The sequence below is a fragment of the Rhinopithecus roxellana genome, chromosome 13 (genome assembly GCF_007565055.1).
Source record: "Rhinopithecus roxellana isolate Shanxi Qingling chromosome 13, ASM756505v1, whole genome shotgun sequence".
Classification (NCBI taxonomy): domain Eukaryota; kingdom Metazoa; phylum Chordata; class Mammalia; order Primates; family Cercopithecidae; genus Rhinopithecus; species Rhinopithecus roxellana.
Window position 1 is genome coordinate 105,699,494 of NC_044561.1, and position 11,360 is coordinate 105,710,853.

An 11,360-nucleotide genomic window follows, 5' to 3' on the forward strand; every position below is an offset into this window, starting at 1 on the left:
TAGTGAATGCTTACTCTTAGCTAGGGCTAGCAGAGTATTTTCCATGTGTTATCTCATCTTTACATTAGCCTCCTGGAGTAGCTCAGAGCACCCCCAGCTGGACACAGTGGCTCACACCTGTAATCACAACTGAGGTGGGAGGATCGCTTGAGCGCTGGAGGTCCAGGCTGCAGTGAGCTGTAATTGCACCATTGCACTCCAGCCTTGGTGACAGAGCAAAGAAAAAAGAGCACCCCTATTATATGGAAGGGAAAACTTGGATTTAGTCTAATTGGCCTAGGTCACAGTGAGTGAGTGAGGCAGAGCTGGGATTCAAACCCAGGACTGTTATGACACCAGTGCCTGGGCACTGAACCACTCTGCTAGACAGCTGACAAATACAGAGGTAAAGCATGATTGCAATCAGAAAAAATCCACCACATCACACAACTCAACTGGCCTCCATACCTGCTCCTTGTCTCTATCCTCCATTTCTAGCTGGGATATGTTGGGCAATAAATAAGTAAGACCACACCAGTGTTTTGAATCCTTGAACTTTTGGGTAAAATCCTCCACATAAGATATCATCAAGAAAAAAAAAAAGGGTGCCAGGTGCGGTGGCTCACGCCTGTAATCCCAGCACTTTGGGAGGCTGAGGAAGGCAGATCACGAGGTCAGGAGTTCGAGACTCAGCCTGGCCAACATGGTGAAACCCCATCTCTACTAAAAACACAAAAATTAGCCGGGCATGGTGGCAGGCGCCTGTAATCCCAGTTACTTGTGAGGCTGAGGCGGGAGAATCGCTTGAACCTGGGAGGCAGAGGTTGCAGCAAGCTGAGATTATGCCACTGCACTCCAGCCTGGGCAACAGAGCAAGACTCCTTCTCAAAAGAAAAAAAGAAATGAAAGAAAGAAAGAAGGAAGGAAGGAAGGAAGGAAGGAAGGAAGGAAGGAAGGAAGGAAGGAAGGAAGGAAGGAAGGAAGGAAGGAAACTCAGGGCCAGACGCAGTGGCTCGCACCTGTAATCCGAATACTTTGGGAGGCCGAGGTGGGTGGATCACTTGAGGTCAGGTGTTCCAGACCAGCCTGGCCAACATAGCGAAACCCCATCTCTACTAAAAATATTTAAAAATTAGTGGGGCATGGTGGCAGACACCTGTAATCCCAGCTACTCAGGAGGCTGAGGCAGGAGAATCACTTGAACCCGGGAGGCGGAGATTGCAGCAAGCAGAGATTGCACTACTGCACTCCAACCTGGGTGATAGGGTGAGACTCCGTCTCAAAAAAAAAAAAAAAAAAAAAAAAAAAAAAAAAAAAAAAACCAACAACAACAAAAAAAGGAATTGTTTTAAGTTAGAGTGGTGTCAAAACAGGAGAGACAGGTTTTAAAAAAGAACCCAGGGTCTTTCATACATATATATATGGGATTCCGAGGATGAAGGATCACTTGAGGCTAGGAGTTTCAGACCAGTTGGGCAACTTAGCAAAACTCCGTCTCTACAAAGTAAAGAAATTAGCCAGGCTTGGTAATGTGCACCTGCACTCCCAGCTACTTGGGAAGCTGCAGTAGGAAGCCTGTTTGAGGCTGCTACAGTGAGCCACAATCATGCCACTGCACTCCAGCCTGGGTGACAGAGCAAGGCCCTGTCTCAAAAATAAATTAAAGAGGCCGGGCGCGGTGGCTCAAGCCTGTAATCCCAGCACTTTGGGAGGCCGAGACGGGCGGATCACGAGGTCAGGAGATCGAGACCATCCTGGCTAATACGGTGAAACCCCGTCTCTACTAAAAAATACAAAAAACTAGCCGGGCGTGGTGGCGGCGCCTGTAGTCCCAGCTACTCGGGAGGCTGAGGCAGGAGAATGGCGTGAACCCGGGAGGCGGAGCTTGCAGTGAGCTGAGATCCGGCCACTGCACTCCAGCCTGGGCGACAGAGCGAGACTCCGTCTCAAAAATAAATAAATAAATAAATAAATGAAAGAAAGCGAGAGGAAGGAAGGAGAGGAAGGAGGCAGCAAAGGAATATAGCATTGTATATATGCATTGATATCTTAAAAGTATGACTGAACTTAAAGATTGTAGGACAGCCTGAGGAATTTGGGGTAAGCACTTGTGATAAATAACTACAGCCTACTTGGCTTGTGGAAGCTTCACTCCAGTGGTAGAGAAGGGAGGGGAGGAGAGACCCGGCAGGAGGCAAGAGACCAGCAGGGAATTGAAGTTCCTTTCCCAGGACCAAAGCCTGGAACCAGATCCTTAAAAGTCCCCCCACGTACTGCCCTGCTTTAAAAAGACTTAATGAGGCCCAGACAAACTTGCTGAGAAAGATCCCTAAGAGAGGATTTCTCCTCTGGGGGACAGTTTTCTGTGGCTATAACAGGAAGGAAGGAGAGAAAGGAGTGATGTGTGCAAAGGGGCTAACATAGAAAGAAGATGTAGAGCCAAGGAAACAGTGACATGTGCATGCATGTGTGTATGTCTGTATGTGAGTATGGGTGTGTGTGTGTTTGTGATCACACTTGATAGGCAGTGCCAATCACCGGTAGCTACCCCCAAGAACCCTGTAGCTGCAGGAATGCTCTACCCCTACACTGTGATCAGCCGATGCCTCTCTGCTGTGGCTCAGAAATTGGCCTCCCAGATAGATACACATAGGCCCGGCTCCCTGCCAAGCCCCAGGCAGAGCTCCTAGAGGAAAACAGTTCACTCCCAAGGGATAGGAGAGGGCGAAGGGGAAAAAAAAGGGGAGAGGGGAGCTGCCCAGCCTACTAAAGTCTCTGTAAACTCTGGCCGGGCACGGTGGCTCACACCTGTAATCCCAGCACTTTGGAGGCCTAGGCAGGTGGGTCACCTGAGGTCAGGAGTTCAACACCAGTCTGGCCAACATGGTGAAACCCCATCTCTACAAAAATACGAAAATTAGCCGGGCACAGTGGCTCAAGTCTGTAATCCCAGCACTTTGGGAGGTCGACGCCAGTGGATCACGAGGTCAGGAGATAGAGACCATCCTGACCAACATGGTGAAACCCTGTCTCTACTAAAATACAAAAACTTGGCCAGGCGCAGTGGCTCATGCCTATAATCCCAGCACTTTGAGAGGCCAAGTCGAGCGGATTGCTTGAGGTCAGGAGTTCGAGACCAGCCTAGCCAACATGGTGAAACCCTGTCTCTACTAAAAATATAAAAATTAGCTGGGCGTGATGGCACATGTCTCTAATCCCAGCTACTCAGGAGGCTGAGGCAGGAGAATGGCTTGAACTCAGCAGGTGGAGGTTGCAGTGAGCCGAGATCGCGCCTCTGCACTCTAGCCTGGGCAACAGAGCTAGACTCCATCTCAAAAAAAAAAAAAAAAAATTACCCAGACATGGTGGCAGGTGCCTGTAGTCCCAGCTATGTGGGAGACTGAGGCAGGGGAATCACTTGAATCCGGGAGGCAGAGGTTGCTGTGAGCCGAGATCATGCCACTGCACTCTAGCCTGGTGACAGAGCAAGACTCCATCTCAAAAGAAAAAAAAAAGATAGATAGATAGATAGATAGATAGATAGATAGATAGATAGACAGATAGATAGATAGATAGATAGATAAAAATTAGCCAGGCATGATGGCGGGTGCCTGTACTCCCGGCTGCTAGAGAGGCTGAGGCAGGAGAATCACTTGAACCCCAGAGGCGGATTACAGTGAACCAAGATTGTGCTATTGCACTCCAGCCTGGGCAACAGCGCAAGACTCCATCTCAAAAGTAATAATAATAATAATAATACAAAAATTAGCTGGGCTTGGTGGCACACACTTGTGGTCCCAGCCACCCAGGGGCTGAGGCACAAGAACAACTTGAACCCAGGAGGCGGAGGTTGCAGTGAGCAGAGATGGTGCCACTGCACTCCAGCCTGGGCAACAGAGCAAGTCTCTCACTCAAAAAAATCAAAAAACAAAAAAGTCTCCACAAGCTCAAACCCTTGTATCAAGGGTCCAGGGTCCTGGTCAGAGAGGGAGGTCCCTCTGCATGGGCTCTAGGGCAGGGATCAGGAATTCCTATACTCCTGGCTTCCCAGACCCAGTGATGGCAGTAACAATGAGAGTTCACATGACCAAATGCCTTCCATAATAAGTGCTTTCCATGGATCATCTTGTTTAACCCTCAAGGTGGCCTAGGAAGTAGGTCCTATTATTATCCCCATTAGACAGATGAAGAAACTGAGACTCAGAGACATGAAATAATGAGCCCACTGTGACACTGTACTGTAGCCTGAAAACGGTTTATATCTAAGTGGTGGATAAGAGGCTTCCAAAATCTAAAGCTCTGAGGGGCCCTATGGGATGGAAACCAAATCAGGTACTTCCATTATGTTGCCTTTTAATCTTTATTGCAGGCCAGGTGAGGTGCCTCACGCTTGTAATCCCAACACTTTGGGAGGCCAAGGTGGGCAGATCATTTGAGGTCAGGAGATGGAGACCAGCCTGTCCAACATGGTGAAACCCCATCTCTACTAAAAAATACTGAAATTGGCCAGGTGCGGTGGCTCATGTCTGTAATCCCAGCACTTTGGGAGGCTGAGGCGGGCGGATCCCCTGAGATCAGGAGTTAGAGACCAGCCTGGCTAACATGGTGAAACTCTGTTTCTACTAAAAATACAAAAAATTAGCCAGCATGGTGGCGCACACCTGTAATCCCACCTACTCGGGAGGCTGAGGCAGGAGAATCGCTTGAACCTAGGAGGTGGAGGTTGCAGTGAGCTGAGATCGTGCCATTGCACTCCAGCTTGGGCAATAAGAGTGAAACTCCATCTCAAAAAAAAAAAAACACAAAATACAGAAATTAGACTCCAAAGCGGGGAAGTGGGGCAAGATGGTTTATATCTCAAATGGACAAGTGTCGGACAGCCAGAGTCAGTCTCCATGGAGATTATCTTTGATAACAGATTTCTTCTGGGGAATAGCTGAGTTTGTGGTTTTGTTTTTCAAAACTCTGTTTTGGCAAGATGTGAAACAAAGAAGAAACTATGGAAACTCATCTGATTCCAGATATGATGATGGAAGAGGGCCACCAGGAAACCCTCCCTGAAGAATGGGTAGAATCTATTATCTGTGTGGCCCCAGTCCTTCTCCAATGGCTGGTGGATGAGGAAGGTAAATGTCTACTCTAAGAAGCAGACAACTGGACATGCACATCCATAGCAGAAGGAAACCGTCAAGAAGTGGAGCGCTGACCATGCTGAGCAATAGATGAATGTATGTGTCTAAACAAGAACTCCTCTGTGTCCTCACAGATGAATGAGGACACGCTGGGAATTCCCTCTGCAGGTAACTGACCTAACTGACATGCAGTTCCATAAATACACATATGTGTCTCATTACCTTTTTTGTATAGTTTATTAAAGTATTAACATAGTTTTCACAAGTACATATTTTTAGGTTGCAGAATGGACTCCTCATCTTTATATTAAATTCATGAAAACACTGAATCTGAATAAAATAAATAAAAGGCTGTGTATGTAGCACTTTTAGTGTCACCTTTTCAACTTCTGAAATACTGTTCATTGTTAACTTGTTCTCATTTATAAATCACATTGTATTTATTTAGGTAGTATGCATATCATATCTGTGCTCTTCAATTAATTTTTATCTTTAGTATATTTGTCTCATGAATCTTTAAAAATATGTACAAAAATTAGTGGGTGTGGTGGTGGGCACCTGTAATCTCAGCTACTCGGAAGGCTGAGACAGTAGAATTGCTTGAACCCAGGAGGTGGAGGTTGCAGTGAGCCTAGATCATGCCACTGAACTCCAGCCTGGGCGACAGAGCAAGACTCCCTCTCCAAAAAAATAAAAATAATCTTCATTGCAGCCTTGTGAAGCAGTCACTAGTATCTCCATTTTGCAGAAGAGGAAACTAAGGCTCAGAAAGGGGAAGTGATTTCTCCAAGGTGCCAAGGTCACACAGCTCATAAATGGTAGACCCCAGATATGACCAAGGGTATTTCTGATTCCAAAGCCGTAAACACTTTTACTGGCTACCCTTGGATACTAGTTAGAATCGAGCTCAGACTGTTAGAGAATTGAAATCAAAGGCTTGTGGAATTTAGAGTAAAGGAGACTGTACACAGTGGCTCACGCCTACAATCCCAGCACTTTGAGAGGCTGAGGCGGGAGGCTAACTTGAAACAGAAATTTGACACTAGCCAGGGCAACATAGTGAGACTTCATCTCTACAAAAAAATAATAGTAATAATTAGCTGAATGTGGTGGTGTGAGCCTGTAGTCCCAGCTACTCAGGAGGCTAAAGCAGGAGGATCATTTAAGCCCAAGAGTTAGAGGATGCAGTGAGCCATGATCAAAAAAAAAAAAAAAGAGTAAAGCTGGGCTCAGTGGCTCATGCCTATAATCCCACCACTTCGGGAGACTGAGGAGGGCAGATCACAAGGTCAGGAGTTCGAGACCAGCCTGACCAACATGGAGAAACCCTATTTCTACTAAAAACACAAAAAAATTATCCGAGCCTGGTGGCACATGCTTGTAATCCCAGGTACTTGGGAGGCTGAGGCAGGAGAATTGCTTGAACCTGGGAGGCAGAGTTTGCAGTCAGCTGAGATTGCGCCAGTGCACTCCAGCCTGGGAGACAGAGCAAGACGCCATCTTGAAAAAAAAAAAAAAAGAGCAAAGAAATGTCAGCCGGGCGTGGTGGCTCACGCCTGTAATCCCAGCACTTTGGGAGGCCGAGGTGGGCGGATCACGAGGTCAGGAGATTGAAACCATTGTGGCTAACACAGTGAAACCCTGACTCTACTAAAAATACAAAAAAATTAGCCGGGCGTGGTGGCGGGCGCCTGTAGTCCCAGCTACTCGGAAGGCTGAGGCAGGAGAATGGCGTGAACCCAGGAGGCAGAGTTTACAGTGAGCCGAGATCATGCCACTACACTCCAGCCTGGGCGACAAAGCGAGACTCCATCTCAAAAGAAAAAAAAAAAAAAAAGAAATGTCAGCTTCCTAAAATCTTGGCATTTAGGAGAGGAAACCTGTTAAATGCCACCAGGTCCGTTTCCCCCATCCTGCTCTTAACAAGCAGCCCCTTTATAGCATCCCTGAGACCTTCACCTCTAGCCTGAGCTTGGATGTCCCCAGTAACAGGAATTCATCTTTCCATAAGGCAGTCCATCCAGTTAAGAGGCCACTCCACACCACCCAAGTCAGGGCAGGGAAGAGAGAACCCATACTCACATTTTTTAATCATGCCGTCTCAGTATTAGGGGTTCCAGACTGCCTCCTAAAAATGCATGTTCAAATTTAAGCTGAGAGCCAGGCATGGTGGCTCACTCCTGTAATCCCAGCACTTTGGGAGGCCGAGGCAGGTGGATCACCTGAGGTCAGGAGTTCAAAACCAGCCTGACCAATATGGTGAAACCCTCTCTCTACTAAAAATACGAAAATTAACCAGGCATGGTGGTGGGCACCTGTAGTCCCAGCTACTTAGGAGGCTGAGGCAGGAGAATCACTCGAACCCAGGGGCAGAGGTTCCAGTGAGCCAAGATTATGCCACTGCACTGCAGCCTGGGCGACAAAGCAAGACTCTGTCTCAGAAAACAAACAAACAAATTGAAGCTGAGAGAAAGTCTCTAACAATTCCCCCACAATTAAAAAAAGAAAACAATTTCATTGGAAATGCTTGTAAAAAAATAAAAAGAAAAGAAGAAGAAGAAAATACATAATAATGTACCTGGCACACAATTAACGAAAGAGAAGGCCGGGTACGGTGGCTCACGCCTGTAATCCCAGCATTTTAGGAGGCCAAGGTGGGCAGATTGCTTGAGTCCAGGAGTTCGAGACCAGCCTGGGCAACATGGCGAAACCCTGTCCCTACAAAGAACACAAAAATTAACCAGGTGTGGTGGTGCATGCCCGTATTCTCAGCTATTCTGGAGGCTGAGGTAAGAGGATCTCTTGAGCCCATGAGAGGCTGCAGTGAGCCGAGATCATACCACTGCACTGCAACCTGGGTGAAAGAGTGACAACCTGTCACACGCAAAAAAAAAAAAAAAAGAAAAGAAAAAAGAAAGAGAGAGAAAGAGAGGGAAGGAGGGAGGGAGGGAAGAAGGAGAAGGAAGGAAGGGAGGAAGGAGAAGGGAAGGAAGGAAGGAGAAGGGAAGGGAAGGGAGGGAGGAAGGAAGGAAGGGAGGGAGGGAGGAAGGAAGGAGAAGGGAAGGAAGGAAGAAGAAGGGAAGGGAAGGAAGGAGAAAAGGGAAGGGAGGGAGTGATGGAGGAAGGCAAGAAGGAAGAAAGGAAGGAAGGAGAAGGGAAGGGGAGGGAGGGAGGAGGACGGGAGGGGAAGGGAAGGAAGGGGGATTTCGTTTTTTGTCTTTCGGGATTCCGTGTGCCTTCTTTCTCCTTTCCTTCCATTTGGGTACCTTTCTTTCGTTCCCTTCTGGTAGGAAGGAAGGAAGGAAGGAAATAGAACATGGTCAATTCATCTGGGACCTCTCCTGCCTGATACCATTCCTCCTTCCCACGTCCAGAAAAAAACTATGATTCAAAATTTCTGATACTGATTTTCTTACAATTCATTATAGTGTTAATATCTATGTATGAATTCTAAACAATCTATTATTTAGTTTTACATTTTTTAACATCAAATAAATGGATGTTTTTCCTTCTGCTTTTGGAAGTTATATTCTCTAATTGTATTAACTGCACTCTATTATCTTTAATTACTCTCTCCCAGATTATTCGCTGTTTGTCAAGTATTTAGTGCTAAATATTTTTCTTTTTATTTATTTATTTTTATTTTTTTATTTTTTAAGACGGAGTTTCGCTCCTGTTGCCCAGGATGGGGTGCAGTGGCGCAATCTCGGTTCACTGCAACTTCCCGGGTTCGAAACCCCATCTCTACTAAAAATACAAAAAATTAGCCGGGTGTGGTGGCGGGCGCCTGTAATCCCAGCTGCTTGGAAGGCTGAGGCAGGAGAATCCCTTGAACCCGGGAAGTTGCAGCGAGCCGAGATCACACCACTGCACTCCAGCCTGGGCGACAGCAGAGCAAGACTCTGTCTCAAAAAAAAAAAAAAAAAAAAAAAACCGGGGGTTTCACCACGTAGGCCAGGATGGTCTTGAACTCCTGACCTCAGGTGATCCGCCCACTTCAGCCTCCCAAAGTGCTGGGATTACAAGTGGGAGCCATCGCACCCAGCCTCTTTTTATTTATTTTATTCTATTTTGAGACAGAGTCTCACTCTCGCCCACTGCTACCTCCGACTCCCAGGTTCAAGTGATTCTTTCAACTCAGCCTCTAGAGTAGTTAGGATTACAGGCTCATGCCACCATGCCTGGCTAATTTTTGTAGAGATGAGGTTTCACCATGTTGGCCAGCCTGCTTTTAAACTCCTGACCTCAGGTGACCTGCCCGCCTCAGCCTCCCAAAGTGCTGGGATGACAGGCGGGAGCCACTGTGCCCAGCCTAAAGGTGGCAGGCAAAGCTTTCTATCAAAGAAGGCCAAATGCCTCTTGCCCAATCTTTAATTATCTCTTAAATTAGAACATCTTACTCAAATCTCCATGTCTCTTAACTTACTTTCATATCTTCTCTTTTCTTTTTTCCATACTGCATTCTGAGTAATTTCTTCAGTGATATCTTCCAGTTTACTAATTATTTCTTTAGCTAGAACTAATCTACTGTTTATCCTATTCTTTGAATTTAAAGTATCAATTGTTACATTTTTTATTTCTAGAAATTCCACTTTCTTTTTTTTTTTTTTTTTTTTTTTTTTGAGACGGAGTCTTGCTCTGTCGCCCAGGCTGGAGTGCAGTGGTGCAATCTCGGCTCACTGCAACCTCCACCTCCCAGGTCCAAGTGATTCTCCTACCTCAGCCTCCTGCGTAGCTAGGATTACAGGCATACGCCACCACACCCAGCTACTTTTGGGGGTGTTTGTTTGTTTGTTTGTTTTGAGACGAGTCTCACACTGTCGCCCAGGCTGGAATGCAGTGTCATGATCTCAGCTCACTATAACCTCCGCCTGCCAGCTTCAAGCGATTCTCCTGCCTCAGCTTCCCAAGTAGCTGGGATTACAGGTACCCGCCACCACACCCAGCTAATTTTTTGTATTTTTAGTAGAAACAGGGTTTCACTATGTTGGCCAGGCTGGTCTCGAATTCCTGACCTTGTGATCCGCCCACCTCAGCCTCTCAAAGAGCTGGGATTACAGGTATGAGCCACTGTGCCCAGCCGTAATTTTTGTATTTTTAGTAGAGACGGGGGTTTCACCATGTTGATCAGGCTGGTCTCAAACTCCTGACCTCGTGATTCACCTGCCTCAGCCTCCCAAAGTGCTGGGATTACAGGCATGGATTTTTTTTCATATCTGTCTGATTATGTTTATAGTATCTTTTTTTTTTTTTTTTTGAGACGGAGTCTTGCTCTGTCACCCAGGCTGGAGTGCAGTGGCCGGATCTCAGCTCACTGCAAGCTCCGCCTCCCCAGGTTCATACCATTCTCCTGCCTCAGCCTCCTGAGTAGCTGGGACTACAGGCGCCTGCCACCTCGCCCGGCTAGTTTTTTTTGTATTTTTTCGTAGAGACAGGGTTTCACCGGGTTAGCCAGGATGGTCTCGATCTCCTGACCTCATGGTCCACCCGTCTCGGCCTCCCAAAGTGCTGGGATTACTTTTTTTTTTTTTTTTTTTTTTTTTTTTTTTTTTTTTTTTTTTTTGAGACAGTCTTGCTCTGTTCCCCCCAGGCTGGAATGCAATGGCGTGATCTCAGCTCACTGCAACTTTCGCCTCCCGAGTTCAAACAATTCTCCTGCCTCAGCCTCCCAAGTTAGCTGGGATTACAAGCGCCCACAACCACCCCTGGCTAATTTTTTGTATTTTCAGTAGAGATGGGGTTTTGCCATATTGGCCAAGCTGGTCTTGAACTCCTGACCTCAGGTGATCCACCTGCCTCAGCCTCCCAAAGTGCTGGGATTACAGGCACGAGCCACCATCCCTGGTGTAGTCTCTCTATTCTTTACCCATGCTTTTGATACCCTTTTGAAATGTATTTAAACCTATGAATTATACTTATTTTACATTATCTATATAGCAGTTCTTTTTTGATTTCATCTTATTTATTTATTTATTTTTGAGGCAGGGTCTCACTCTGACACCCAGGTTGGAGAGCAATGGCACGATCTCAGCTCACTGCAACCTCCAACTCCCAGGTTCAAGTGATTCTTCTGCCCCGGGCTCCCGCGTAGCTGGGGTTACAGACATGTGCTACCAATTGCAGCTAATTTTTTTGATTTTTTAGTAGAGATGGGGTTTCACCATGTTGGCCGGGCTGTCTCGAACCTCTGACCTCAAATGATCCACCCACCTCGGCCTCGCAAAGTGTTGGGATTAAAGGCATGAGCCA

At 46.7% G+C, this 11,360-nt stretch overlaps 1 pseudogene; it reads left to right on the forward strand.

The window, feature by feature from the left end:
• The first annotated feature begins 4,805 nt into the window (after positions 1-4,805).
• Positions 4,806-5,109, forward strand: LOC115892901 (annotated as a pseudogene).
• Positions 5,110-11,360: the final 6,251 nt, after the last annotated feature.